The sequence below is a fragment of the Salvelinus alpinus genome, chromosome 26 (genome assembly GCF_045679555.1).
Source record: "Salvelinus alpinus chromosome 26, SLU_Salpinus.1, whole genome shotgun sequence".
NCBI classification, from domain to species: domain Eukaryota; kingdom Metazoa; phylum Chordata; class Actinopteri; order Salmoniformes; family Salmonidae; genus Salvelinus; species Salvelinus alpinus.
This window is the reverse complement of record NC_092111.1, coordinates 10,604,007-10,619,526: the sequence shown is the minus strand read 5'-3', so window position 1 is coordinate 10,619,526 and position 15,520 is coordinate 10,604,007. Positions and strand designations below refer to the sequence as shown.

Genomic DNA, 15,520 nt, shown 5'->3' with positions numbered 1-15,520 from the left:
TCTGAATACCCTGTGTACCCAGTGACCTGACCTCTGTCTGAATTTGTAATTAAAGCTTCTGAGATCCCATTATAAAGGTATCTATTCAGTGCACTAAAGACAAGCTAGTGCATTTCTTAGCCTGGCCCAAATACATATTTGGCTATATAATGATGACCAACAACATACCTGTAAAAGTCAGGCGGATGCCTTTTCCAAAGCGTATTGTCCCATCGTAACGACCAGCACAGTAGTAGAGTCCCAAATCTGCTTCTGTCACCACAATGATCTCCAAACTGTTGTTTTCCTTTGTGTCAAAGTGACCCGTGTATTCCTCATTAACTGCTGCAGTATTTAGAAAACGTGATAGCCTGGTAACAGTTATAAGGGTAACAAGTTCCTCTGAGCGCATTTTGAACCAGATTATTTCTTTACTGTTTGTGAGGATGCATGACAGGGAAGCATTTTGTCCAGCCTGAACAAAATGGACCACAGCTGATGCCGACAGAAAGTGTAGTCCAGAAACATCTAGAAAAGAACGTTAAATAGTTTATTAAATCCATTTTCAAACTATATATCAGTGTCGGTAGGTGGAAGGAGCTATAGGAGGATGGGCTCATCGTAATGGCTGGAATGGAATAAATGAAATGGTATCAAACTCATCAAACATATGGAAACCACATGAACTCCGTCCCATTAATTACCTTCCAGCCCTTACAAAGAGCCTGTCCTCTTACAGCTCCTTCCACCAGCCTTCTCTGCTATCTGTCTATTTATATATCAAGTATCTGTCTGTCTTTCTATCAATCAATCAGTCAGTCTGTCAGTATCACCATCCATCCATCTATCCATCCAACAATATACTTACAAAAGAAAATGAGCAGGTAGACTAATTTTCCCATAATAGCAGGATATTTCACCTGTGAAGATGACAGTCTATTCACCACTAGACAACCCTAATGAAGTACTAAAGAGAAAGCCTATGGTACAGTATATGGTAATGGATTGAATGGGGAAATGCTTATGTACCCGAGAAAGACCACCACATTTGACATTTGTTGCACTGAGGCTGAGCTGCGGTTTTGGACACCGTAACTTGTTATGACAGGTTATGTTTCCTGCGAAGTTCCCCATACTTAAAATGAAATTATTCTGCCTTTTTATTTCCTTAGGTTTCGTTTCTGGTAGTTCAGTTGTTGCGACCTGCTGCTCAGGCTCACAACTTGCAAGTTCGATGAGGAGTCAACCAAGTCGCTGTCTGTTACAATGAATATGTATGGCATAGACTGAGACCGGTGAGAGACACAAACTTGGTCTCTTTTTTGCTTTCTTGAGTAAGGCAGCACCAAAATGCAGGTGTTTCAGCCTAGCTCAGTGCTTTCTGTGGTGGTGGGGCAGCTAACTGAAAATACGGAGCTTAGGGGTTGGTAATGTTCTCTAGTTGCACCATGATTGGCTCAGTGTTCTTTCGCTCATGGGGACACTACGTCATCGCAAAATCTACGGGTATAGCCCGAAAATTCAAGCCCCTTGGATACTGCCACAGAGTTATATTAGAAGTCCCCATCCAAGAAGGCTCAAGGTCATTGGCCACAGATAGAATGACGTCAAATCAAGTTAAATCTACAGTAGCTTTGATTGGACTGATCATGTCAACATCATACTTTCAAAATCTTACCTAGCAGTCATCATCATGAATCAAGTCGACAATCTACTGGCAAATCCTTTTCAATTCAAGTTGGAAATCGCAAATTCAACAATGATTGGTTTAGAAGGAATCAGTGGCTAACTGCAAGCATTGCAAAGCAATCACTAGCCTGCTGTTTGGTGGACTGGGTGTGTGGTCCAAGTCTGGGTGTAAGAGTCTCTTTTCCAAGATTAAAATGATATACATCCAACATTGGCCATGCTGTCAATCCAGCATGACTTCTGAGGCACTCAAAACAACTGGAAACTCGGAAATGGGAAATCTCAGACTTCAGTGAGTTCAAGACAACTGGGAACTCAGGAAAAAAACACTCTCAGAGTTGAAACGGTCTTCCAACTTGGCATTGGCATTTAGAGCTCCGACCTGAAGATCAGTGACGTCATCATGATTTGACCTTGTTTTTTTCTGAGTTCCCAGTTGTCTTGAAAACACCATAAATCCATAGAATTGTCACGTTCCTGACCTGTTTTCTGTTGTTTGTGTATGTGTTAGTCGGTCAGGGCGTGAGTGTGGGTGGGCATTCTATGTTATGTGTTTCTATGTTGGTAAATGGGTGACCTGATATGGTTCTCAATTAGAGGCAGGTGGTTTTCATCTCCTCTGATTGAGAACCATATTAAGGTAGGTGGTTTCACATTGTTTGTTGTGGGTGGTTGTCTCCTGTGTCTGTTGCGCCACACGGGACTGTTTCGGTTTGTTTGTTCGTTTGTGTAGTCATTTTTCCTGTTCGTGCGTTCTTCGTTGTATTGTAACTTCTTACGTCCAGGTCTGTCTACATCGTTTTGTTATTTAGTTTATTATCAAGTATAGTTCGTTTTTCGTCTTGTTTGAATAAATATCATGTCATTTCACAACGCTGCGTTTTGGTCAAATCCCTGCTCCTCCTCTTCAGACGAAGAGAACACCCGTTACAAGAATGCCAGACTTGAAGTTTGATGACAAAATTTCCCACGAAAGACCATCACGCCAAGTGAGCACATTACAACAAGGTGAGTCCAAAAAGGTATTGTATGCTGCTGCATAAATTATGTAATGTGCCAGGGAGATATGTATACTGTAGCCAAGAAAGTAATACTAAGTGTATGTTGTATAGTAAACTGTTAGTAGCCCATGTGCCTCACCCAAATAATTTGGTCCATTTTCCCCTCATAATTCAGCCTACTGTTCTGACTTGGTGGTTAATATGTAGCCTATAGGCTGTTTTAGAAAAGTTGAATCATCAAATATCGTAAGAGCTTTCATTGTCTGCTTATATGCCACCTATATTTATCCTACGGTTCTGATTTGGTGTACAGGGAGAATGCTTGTTAGAATGGCCCATGTTCTGAATTCTGTAGCTGTACATTTCAAAGTGCTGAACAACTAGTTATTGTCACACCCTGATCTGTTCCACCTGTCTTTGTGCTTGTCTCCACCCCCCTCCAGGTGTCGCCCATTATCCCATTATACCTGTGTTCTCTGTTTGTCTGTTGCCAGTTCTTCTTGTCTCGTCAAGCCTACCAGCGCTTTTCCCGTACTCCTGTTTTCCCGTACTTCTGTTTTCTAGTTTTCCCGGTTTTGACCATTCTTCCCACCCTGACCCTGAGCCTGCCTGTCATTCTGTACCTTGTGATACTGCCCTGGATTACTGACCTCTGCCTTCCCTGATCCTGAGCCTGCCTGGCGTTCTGTACCTTTTAGACTGCTCTGGATTACTGACCTCTGCCTGCCTTTGACCTGTCGTTTTGCCTGCCCCCTGTTTTTGTAATAAACTTTTGTTACTTCGAACTGTCTGCATCTGGGTCTTATCCTGAGGTCTGATAGTTATATTGGCCACGTCCGTCCTATCACGCTCATTAATGTCCTCATCGGAATTACGGATTTCCTTATCTGCTCGTTGTCCCCTTATGCCATAGTTTGTACGTCGCAATTGTCAGTAGAAACCTCATTTGTTTAAGCAAGTCAGCCATATCAGCTATGTTTTTTAAATACAGTAAATTAGGCTTTTATATTTTTATTTCACCAATATTTAACCAGGTAAGCTAGTTGAGAACAAGTTCTCATTTGCAACTGCGACCTGGCCAAGATAAAGCAAAGTAGTGCAACACAAACAACAACACAGAGTTAAACATGGAATAAACAAGCGTACAGTCAATGACACAATAGAAAAGTTTATATACAGTGCGTGAAAATTTAGTAATATTAGGGAGTTAAGGCAATAAACAGGCCATAGTGGCGAAATAATTACAATTTAGCAATTAAACACTGGAGTGATGGATGTGCAGAAGATGAATGTGCAAGTAGAGATACTGGGGTGCAAAGGAGCAAAAAATAAAGAACAATATGGAATGAGGTAGTTGGGTGGGCTATGTTAATTTTATCTTTATTTAACTTGGCAAGTCAGTTAAGAACAAAATCTTATTTTCAATGACAGCCTTGGAACAGTGGGTTAAATGCCTTGTTCAGGGGCAGAACGACAGATTTGTACTTTGTCAGCTCAGGGATTCAATCTTGCAACCTCTCAGTTACTAGTCTAGGGCTCTAACCACTAGGCTACCTGCCGCCCCAAAGATGCAATGATCGGTAACCTGCTCTGACAGCTGATGCTAAAAGTTAGTGAGGGAGATATAAGACTCCAGCTTCAGTGACTTTTGCAATTCGTTCCCATCATTGGCAGCAGAGAACTGGAAGGAAAGGCGGCCAAATGAGGAGTTGGCTTTGGGGATGACCAGTGAAATATACCTGCTGGAGCGCATGCTACGGATGGGTGCTGCTATGGTGACCAGTGAGCTGAGATAAGGCGGGGCTTTACCTAGCAAAGACTTATAGATGACCTGGAACCAGTGGGTTTGGCGACGAATATGAAGCGAGGGCCAGCCAACGAGAGCATACAGGTCGCAGTAGTGGGTAGTATATGGGGCTTTGGTGACAAAACGGATCAGTACTGCCACATGCGATCGTGTTCCTTGCACTCAGCCCCTCCCAAGCTTCATTATGCACCCCTCATGTCTCTAGTATAGTAATGTTCAGAATGTTCAGAATCCAACAATATACACAGGAAACTGTTGAGTGTGAAAACCCAAACCATTGCAGAAATATTGTACAGAAGAAGTATTTTGTTGACACAGCTTCCAAAATGGAGTATTACGTCAAGCATTTCATTAACTGCAAAACCACTCATGTCATCTATAGATTGTAATGTCCACAGTGCAAGGTGTTCTACATTGGACGGACAAAGAGACGCCTTCAAGATCGCTTGGCGGAACACAAGTACGCCATACGGGTAGGCAATGAAGACTACCCCATGGCAAGGCACTACAAGTCCCTACACCATGGCAACCCTGCCTCCCTACAAGCTATGGGTATTGATCATATCCCGGTATTGATCATATCCCATCCTCGATTAGAAAATGGGACCGTCTTAAACAGTTAAACCAAAGGGAACGTTTTTGGATTTACAAACTACAGGCCACTAAATACCCTGGTATAAATGAAGATATGGATTTCTCACCCTTCCTGTAGGGTTGTGATAGGTCCATTTGCTGTCATCTAGTGGACATTTTGCTCAATTGCCCTCAGCTATGTTTAGACTGTTGTTCATGTTTTGCTGTGTTCTAGTGTACCATGGAATATATTGCTTTCTTATTCTAGACACTTCTCCCAGTCATATTTATGATCACATAGCTACAGTATTTCACCTTTTAATGTGTATATTATTGCTTACTAAGTGTGTCCAATTTGGTAACCACTCCCTCTTCTAATTGGAAAAGCCTTTCAAAAGAGGACATTGTATTCTCTTTTTTTGTACTCCCTGACAAAGGCCATGCAGCCGAAACGCGTCATTAAAAAAAAAAAAATGTTTCTATTGAACATGCCATACTAATAAAGACATTTTAATTAATTATATGAAGAGTGCCTTGGTCCTCCTTTCTTTTTGATGACCAATTTACCCCTTTTACCAAAGAGCACCTTCTATCTACCAAAATGTACTATAGTGTACCTTAGTAGCGCTTCCCTTCCTCCTCTTTCTACTGCTTAAACATCCTTATTTAACCTGTCTCCTCCCCTTCATCAACACTGATTGAAGTGGATTTAACAAGTGACATCAATAAGGGGTAGCTTTCAGCTGGATTAACCAGGTCAGTCTATGTCATGGAAACAGCAGGTATTCATAATGTTTTGTACACTCAGTGTATGTATCACTGGACAGTTTATTAGGTACACCACCTCCTGGGCTTTTCACGCATTACAGTATCTAGGGTTTACCGAGAATGGTGCTACAAACAAAAACATCCAGTCAGCGACAGTCCTGTAAGCGAAAACAGCTCTTTGATGAGAGAGGTTGTAGGAGAATGGCAAGAATCATGTAAGCTAACAGGTGGGTCACAAAAGGCACACAACAGCTCAGTACAACAGTGGTGTGCAGAACGGCATCTCGAAATTCACAGCTCATCGATCCTTGTCACAGATGGGCTATTACAGCAGACGACCACACCAGGTTCCACTCCTATCAGCTAAAAACAAGAAGAAACATATTTGGGATGAGATGGTATGGGCTGTTCGCAGCCTGAATGTACCGCCGTCCAAACTGCAGCAAATGCGTGATGCATCGCATCAGGATGGACCAACAACCCTGTGGAATGTTTCCAACAACTTTTAGATTACCCTGAATAATTCAGGCTGTTCTGGAGGCAAAGGGAAGTCTGATCTGGTACTCGATGGGTGTACCTAATAAACTGTCCGGTGAGTGTATATACTGTATATACAGTCCAGTATATAATATTAAAATCCTTGATAAAGATGAACAAAAAAGACCATATAAAATAAATAATACAAATAAATAAATACTGAATTATATTGAATGCTCCAAAAAAAGGGGAAATTATCTTCTTTTGCTCAAAGACAGTACAGAAGAGTATTAGGGCCAAGTGAAGAAAAATAGACGGTGATGGGTGGTGGTATTTCGATTTTTTGGGCACGGATAGTACTTTTAAAACTTGAAATAATTATAGAATAAAGTAGAAATTTCTAGAATAAAGTTGCAATATTTCGAGAATAAACTCTAAATGTAATTTTGAGAATAAATCCAACTTTTTGAGAACAAAGTCACTGTTGTGACTTAATAGGGGATTTAGTCTCCCTGGCTCCATGTTGCTGTGCGCGCCACCATTGAAATGTAGCGCCTCCAAGTAAAATAAGTACTTTGATTTATGTTTGTGTGTTTTCTGTTAAATGTCTGCTCAGCCCACATGTTCACACACTCTATATGTTTTGTACACTCAGTATACAGTTCATTTGGAAAGTATTCAAACCCTTTGAATTGTTCCACATTTTGTTACGTTACAGCCTTATTCTAAAATGGATTAAGTAAAATTTTTCCCTCATCAATCTACACACGATACCCCATTATGACAAAGTGAAAACAGATTTTTTTTTAATGTTTACACATTTACTCAAAAGAAAAAATGCAAATATCTTATTTACATAAGTATTCAGACCGTTTGCTATGAGACTCGAAATTGAGCTCAGGTGCATCATATTTTAATTTATCTGACTTTCATTTATCTGCAAGTCCAGCCCTTATATTTAGCCTCACAATGTAGTATTTTACCAAAACAATTTGAAATAAACATTCATGAGATATATTGAGAAAAAAATTGGTCAGCAAAAGCAAACACCTGATAAATATAAAGTACAGACATTTTTGGCTCAGTGGGAAATAAATATTTAACTAGTCAGTGACAACTGTTTGGAGTTTGTGGCGGAAACCGTGAGCTTATTACAGTATTATAGAAACTATGGCCTTGGATTTCCTATGATCTTCCATGTAGAAGAACCCCTTACCTTCTAATGACTCTTTTGTATCTTGTGAGCGTCATAAAGGAAATCATAGCAGGTAACAGATGGCTTTTAATAGTTTGTAGCTCTAACCATTCGGACTCTACAGACGTTTTTGTAAAGAGACCCGGCCCCGGACCCCTTCGGGATGCACCATTGTCTCACAAACATCGCTCTAGCTCAGCCCCCATTAATCACACATATTATCTCATGAAATATTTTAGAAAAAGGCTCAGTGGCGTTATCCTTGCAAGGGTAGGATGATGGAGTACTGAAAACAGGGTTGCCAATAAATTTGACCCTTATATTTTCAAGAATGTATGTATTTTTGTAATCTCTTCCTCTGAGCTATTGTATTATTATAAAATAATATAATTTCCCCCTTTGTTTTCATGCATTATAGCTCAGTATTATTTATTTTATAGTGTTTTTTACTCATCTTTATCAAGGGTGCCAATAATTATGGATGTGACTGTATATATTGCATAGACGTTGATGCGCTGATGAAAAATAAGTGCAAACTTTCCTCTATAAATATAGAGCGGCAAGCCAAGGAATTGCGGCAAGCTCACCTGACCGGAAACAGAGTCCAAAGAGACAGAGGGTGCCAAACAAGACTGAGACTGGGGCAACACAGGCCAGGAGAGTACAACACGACACCACCTCCATTTCCGCCACCTCTGCGTCTGAAACACAAACCACACAGCGGTTACCACACACCAGCCCAGGGCTTGGGTTGCTGTGGGAGGAGAGCTGAGCAGAAACAGAAACCTCAAACAGAAATGATGCCTATGTATGTACACTGATGGTCAACCACTGGTAAACAGGAAAACAAACAAACCAACTCATCTGGTGAATAGAGAAAGCAGACTAGGCTTTGTCTGATATGTTATACACAAGGTCAATTCGATTTTTTGGGCGCTCCGTGTTGTCTCATTTGGTCTTTGTTTCCTCAAAATCTTTTTAACAGCATCGACTTTTTATTTTTGACCATTAGGCCAATTCCAATTCTATACTGGTAACCTGCACAGGGTCCTTTCAGTATCATGAATAACACCCCCAAAATGTTCCTGAAAAGTTATTGTAATATGGAATCACATATTCAGACATCTGTATATATACTGAACATAAATATAAATGCATCATGCAACAATTTAAAATATTTTACTGAGTTACAGTTCATGTAAGGAAATCAGTCAAATTAAATAAATTCATTAAGCCCTGATCTATGGATTTCACATGACTGGGCAGTGGAGCAGCCATGAATGGTCCTGGGAGGGCATAGGCCCACCCACTTGGGAGCAAGGCTTACCCACCGGGGAGCCAGAACCAGCCAATCGGAATTCGTTTTTCTCCACAAAAGGGCTTTATTACAGACAGAAATACTCCTCAGTTTCATCAGATGTCCTAAGGGCTGGTCTCAGACGATCCCGCAGATGAAGATGCCGGATGGGGTGGTCCTGGGCTGGCGTGGTTACGCATGGTCTGCGGTTGTGAGGCCAGTTGGACGTACTGCCAAATTCTCTAAAACGACATTGGAGGCGGTTTATGGTAGAGAAATTAACATAAAATTATCTGGCAACAGCTCTGGTGGACATTCCTGAAGTCAGCATGCTAATTGCACGCTCTGTCAAAACTTGAGCCATCTGTTGCATTGTGTTACGTGACAAAACTGCACATTTTATAGTGGCCTTTTATTGTCCCCAGCACAAGGTACTTGATATGCTACACCTGTCAGGTGGATGGATTCTCTTGGTAAAGGGATGTAAACAAATTTCTGCACACAAATGGAGAGAAATAAGCTTTTTGTGTATATGGAACATTTCTGGGATCTTTTATTTCAGCTCATGAAACATCTGACAACACTTTACATGTTGCGTTTATATTTTTGGTCAGTATACAGTACATACATACCATTTTTATATATCTGAATACTCTGTGTACCCAGTGACCTGACCTCTGTCTGAATTTGTAACTCAAGCTTCTGAAACCCCACTATAAAGGTATCTATTGAGTACACTAGACAAGCTAGTGCATTTCTTCGACTGGGCCAAATACATATTTGACTATATAATGTCACGACCCCTCCTCTGCAGTGCAGGGGGCGGTTCCTCCTGCAGGCAGAGGTGGGTCGTTAGTGATTGGAGTCACCTGGGCTCAGGGTATTTAAACTGCTGCTTCACTAATTTCTCTCTCTCTCTCTGCTCCTCCAGGTATGATCCTGTTTAGTTTGTTCCTTTGTAGTTTCGCATAGTTCCCAATCAGTCATATTCACACACACAGATTCACGCATCCATGCACTTTACATACACCTTACATTATGATACTTCCACACCTCATTCCTTTTTCTTTGTTTAAAGTTAATAGTTTTGTTTAGAATAAAGAACATTTTTAATTGGCCTATACCTGTTTGTGTCCCCTCATTTTTGTCACAGGCTATGAGCCGGCTTGTGACAATAATGATGACCAACCACATACCTGCTAAAGTCAGACGGATGCCTTTATCAAAGTCCATTGTCCATCATAGCGGCCAATACAGTAGTACAGTCTACTGAAAAGTGAAATAGTTGATTAAACCCATTGATTGATTAAACCCGTTGATTAAACTGCTATCTATCTAGTATCAGTACCTGTCTGTCTGTCTTTCTATCAATCAGTCACGCCGTCAGTATCACCATCCAAGTTAAATCTACAGTAGCTTTAATTGGACTGATCACGTCAACATCATACTTTAAAAATCTTAGCTAGCAGTCATCATCATGAATCAAGTCGACAATCTACTGGCAAATCCTTTTCAATTCTTGTCATATGAAGAGAAATTATAGATAAAATGTATAGGTGCTAATTGGACAAACCTTATACAACAAGTTGTAAATCGCAAATTCAACAATGATTGGTTTAGAAGGAATCAGTGGCTAACTGCAAGCATTGCAAAGCAATCACTAGCCTGCTGTTTGGTGGACTGGGTGTGTGGTCCAAGTCTGGGTGTAAGGGTCTCTTTTCCACGCTTAAAAGGATAAACATCCAACATTGGCCATGCTGTCAATCCAGCATGACTTCTGAGGCACTCAAAACAACTGGAAATCTCAGACTTCAGTGAGTTCAAGACAACTGGGAACTCGGAAAAAAAGCAGTCTGAGTTGGAACGGTCATCCAACTCTGAATTTCAAGTCGTGAACTCTGGCCTCGTTCTAGAGCTCCGACCTGAAGATCACTGATGTCATCATGACTCAACCTTGTTTTTTCTGAGTTCCCAGTTGTCTTGAAGGCACCATAAATCCAGAGAATGCCAGACTTGAAGTTTGATGACAAAATTTGCCCACGAAAGACCGTCACGACAAGTGAGCACAGCACAAGGTGAGTCCAAAAATGTATTGTATGCTGCTGCATAAATTATGTAATGTGCCAGGGAGATATGTATACTGTAGCCAAGAAAGTAATACTAAGTGTATGTTGTGTAGTAAACTGTTAGTAGCCCATGTGCCTCACCCAAATAATTTGGTCCATTTTCCCCTCATAATTCAGCCTACTGTTCTGACTTGGTGGTGCAAATGTAGCCTATAGCCTGTTTTAGAGAAATGTAATCATCAAATATTGTAAGAGCTTTCATTGTCTGCTTATATGCCCCCTTTATTTATCCTACTGTTATGATTTGGTGTACAGGGAGAATACTGTAAGAACGGCCCATGTTCTGAATTCTGCTGCTGTACATTTCAAAAGTGCTGAACAACTAGTTATTGTCACACCCTGATCTGTTCCACCTGTCTTTGTGCTTGTCTCCACCCCCCTCCAGGTGTCGCCCATCTGCCCATTATCCCATTATACCTGTGTTCTCTGTTTGTCTGTTGCCAGTTCTTCTTGTTTCGTCAAGTCTACCAGCGCTTTTCCCGTACTCCTGTTTTCTCTCTAGTCCCTGTTTTCCCGGTTTTTACCATTCTTCCTACCGTGACCCTGAGCCTGGATGTCGTTCTGTACCTTGTGATACTGCCCTGGATTACTGATCTCTGCCTTCCCTGACCCTGAGACTGCCTGGCGTTCTTTACCTTTCAGACTCTGCTCTGGATTACTGACCTCTGCCTGCCCTTGACCTGTCGTTTTGCCTGCCCCCTGTTTTTGTAATTAACGTTTGTTACTTCAAACTGTCTGCATCTGGGTCTTATCCTGAGGTCTGATAGGACGGACGTAGTCAATTAAACTATCACGCTCATTAATGTCTTCATCGAAATTATGGATTTCCTGTTATCTGCTCGTCGTCCCCTAATGCCGTAGTTTGTACATCTCAATTGTCAGTAGAAACCACGTCTGTTTAAGCAAGTCAGCCATATCAGTTATGTTTTTTTTAAATGCAGTAAATGAGGCTGAATAACTGTTTCGCTGCCAGACAAGGCTCCGCTGATAGCCAGGTTTAGAAGTGGTAAGGTGTTTGGACTTTTGGGACAGCTTAATGTAGGCCCTACATTGTGGGCACCGTTTGTCACCGTTATAGTGCAATTCATGTATTGTTTAGTGTTATGTTGTGTAGTGGCTTTGACGGCATGCATCATTTTAATTTTTTTTGTTTTGCCCCACCAAGATTGACATGCTAAAGTCGCCACTGCTTTGGCCTAAAAATGAACGGTCGTAAGGCATATGAACTAACAGGTTATAGAGCAAACAACGCAGTCATCACAACATGTAATGTTGTAATATGCCTTTTTTTCTGGTTTGGCTTCCCAAGTGATTTTACCCACGCACTGCAACTGTCCTTGAAAGAAATTAAATGAAATTGATGAATGACTTTTAACAAGTATCAAATCCAAATCTAATTTTATTTGTCACATGCTTTGTTGGCAACAGGTGTAGACGAACAGTGAAATGCTTTCTTACGGGCCCTTCCCAGCAATGTAGAGAGAAAATAGAGAAATAATAGAAAAGTAATAACACGTAACAATAAGAGTTCTGGTGAAAATGTTAGTCTTTTGTGTTTCCTAATGATTCTCCTCACCTCCAGTGTAAAAGCTACAGGTACAGTGAACAATTTAAGTGCATTGAGTACTACACGCGCAGCCCTCAAACTTTGTTCCTATCCAAGACAAAATTAACAAAACGTAAGAACAGGAAGTAGTAATACTAGCTACTGGGAAAACCATAGTGTATCAGAATAATTATGAGCAATTTCTATTTAATTTGATTTAAGATGCTACTTCATGAAGACATATATGTGAACAATCATAGTTGCCTATAATCAGTGACCAAAATAACTATTTCTTCATTGTTTGGGGAAGATTCAATACATTTTGTCAACACCTTGACAGTAAAATTTCCCCAACATATTATCACCCTATTACCTGTTTGTTTGAATGGTTTTGTGTCTTGGGAAAAACAGACACATCAGCTTCCTTGAAGCAGGCGAATTGTATTCCCACTCTAAGGATATACCATGTTCGCTTTAGATAAAGAGGAATAGTGGATCACACAGGAAGCAGGACCTAAATTGACTCAGGAAGATATGAGGGACACACAGCCTTGCATGCAGTTGTAGACACATGGATATTGTTCTACATACAGCCACTGTGGAAGTAGACTGCACTCTCAGGTGATGGCACAGGCTTATGACAAGTCAGGCTCTCAGAAAACCCCCCTGATCCAACACATTACCCCACATTTTGATTCTGAATAAATTAGCTCTGACACAAATCAGACATGCTCAGAAGGGTTGACAAACTTGCCAAAACGACTTCTATATGTCCCACTATCAGTTAGTCCAGTTTATTCTAGTTAGACTAAACTCAATTCACGCCTGCTATGTCTGCCCTCAGTGAGAAGAGTCTCGGTAACTGAGGATCATCGTCTGTACCTGGCCTGCAGTGGCGCCGTTGACTTACAGTGGAGACACGAGGTCAACGGGATCATAGTCATCAAACGAAGCCAGTCGGTTGCTTACCGGAACCACCAGAAATATGACCCCCAGCCTGATGACTCTCTGGTTATAGAAGAGCTGGAGCCCTCCGACTCTGGTGCCTACCACTGCAACGACCAGCTAGTGGCAGACGTGGAGGTACTGAGAGGTATGAGGACAGGAGGTTACAGTGTGTGAAATTAAACGCTTATCTGACCACCCCTCTAGAATAATGAATATGCTTTTTATTAATATATTGGTTGCTGTCCTTGATGATGAGAGCTGAAAATTGGCCACTGACTGGACGATCAATAATGGTTGAACCAATTATCAATTACAAGCAGAACAAGTGGACAACCACCAGTGAAATTGCGCCGTCATTGGAGTGATAGAAGATTATAAGTGAACCATTTTTAAGGAAATTAGCTGAAACATCATTTCTTTTGTCTATGAGCATATTCCTATCATTGTCTGTAACATTTCTGCATCTTGTTACAACCATTTCATAAATATCTTCCCACAGTCCAAAAGTATTGCTGCCCTGCACAGTATCTAGAAAAGCCAAGAAGAGGTGGTTCTTCAAGAAAGATAATCATGCGAAAGGGGAGAGGGAGGACCCACAGAACAGGTTTTCATTTGATGAAGATGGAGCCATGCAGAACCTCAATCTGCAGCCAGGGGACTCTGGAGTGTACCTGTGTAATGGGGAAACAGCAGCTAAAGTAACAGTGTTGACAGGTAGAGCTTTCCAAATAGCATTTTATCTATTTAATTGTCCGTGTTTTATTTTAACAGTGACATTTTAATTTATTTAAAAGATCAGGCTCAACAATCAACTTCATCACTTCCTAGGAAAATCAGTGAGAGAACACATTGGGGGAACCACACTTTAGAGACCCCTCTAATCCCATTCCCCTGTCATTTAAAATGCCATGCTTATGCCTGACTTGATTATTTATTTATTTTTGCAAACTCAGATCACCTCAAAATCCAGAGTTTCACTGCTGTTATGAAAACAGGTAACACACAGCAACACTATGCAATTCTTATTACAAGTATGAAAGTAACACCAAAATCTAGGGTTTTAACTTTGTGCTGTGAAAGTAAATTCCATGACCTATATTCTTCACCTATTTTCAGATGTTGTTGGGAGAGAGAACAAAGAGACAGGCCCTACAAATGGTAGGTTGTCCACGGACACTTCAGACACAAATTAGACTGAATGAAAATTATTTCAAATCTTTGTTGTTGCTCTCTGTGGTGAAACTAAAATGGCAGTGTGTGTTGGTCAGAATTGAGGGTCTTGAAAAACAAGAACATGAGTGCCACCCAGCTTTATGGTTGCCGTTAGCAACCCTCCATGCTGTGCTCACTACAGAGAGCATCAACTTTCGTCCTGCTATCTTTAATACAGGTGACATTTTCACATGTTGAACTGTGCTTTTGTCTTTCAGTTGTGGTGATGATAGCTGTCGTTGGACTAGGCTCCATGGTGCTTTTGGCTGGAATGATGGGCCTTTTTGCTGATAGACAGACTGAACAGGAAGAAAGAATTGCAGTACAGGTAAAAATGTCTAAAAACTCTGTTACATTATATGCCTCTGATCTTGTTTGTACAAGCCTTTAGGTCCATATTAAGCTATTACATTGGCCTATGCGGTCATGCAACAACCTTTTTACAAACATGTGATATGATCACCTTATTTCCTATAGTGACAGGACACAAGCAGGAAGGAGCTCCAGACGAGGTGCTTGTCAAATCTAGGTAAAGAACACTGTCTAATTGTTTGCTCCCAAAAAGTCCCAGAAGTAGGGTTTGTGTGAAACGTGTGCGTTCTCCCAACAACTATTGCTCTCATTGTAAACAAGTGATTGTTTCATATTTTGTCTTATAGGGTCTGAGATCACACAGGGTGATGGGGAAGAAGTGAGTACAAATGAATACATCTCACTGCTAACTGAAAGCCTTGCTGAAATGAATGTCTGTGTCTCAGGGCCCTTCTCATGTGGAAGACAGTGAGGTTCAGTTTGCATCTCTGGGGCGGCAGAACTGGAGGGAAAGATCGAGGGTACAGGGAGACCAGCATCACGTCATCTATTCCGCTGTGGTCACTGCTAGACCAGCATTCCAGGGTTTG

At 41.0% G+C, this 15,520-nt stretch overlaps 1 long non-coding RNA gene across 1 annotated transcript; it reads left to right on the top strand.

Annotated features, from left to right (window-relative positions):
- The first annotated feature begins 2,236 nt into the window (after positions 1-2,236).
- Positions 2,237-3,481, top strand: LOC139554682 (uncharacterized). The gene is made up of 3 exons (XR_011670878.1): positions 2,237-2,379; positions 2,580-2,676; positions 3,113-3,481. It is a non-coding gene; the product is annotated as an uncharacterized lncRNA (long non-coding RNA).
- The last annotated feature ends 12,039 nt before the right edge of the window (positions 3,482-15,520 follow it).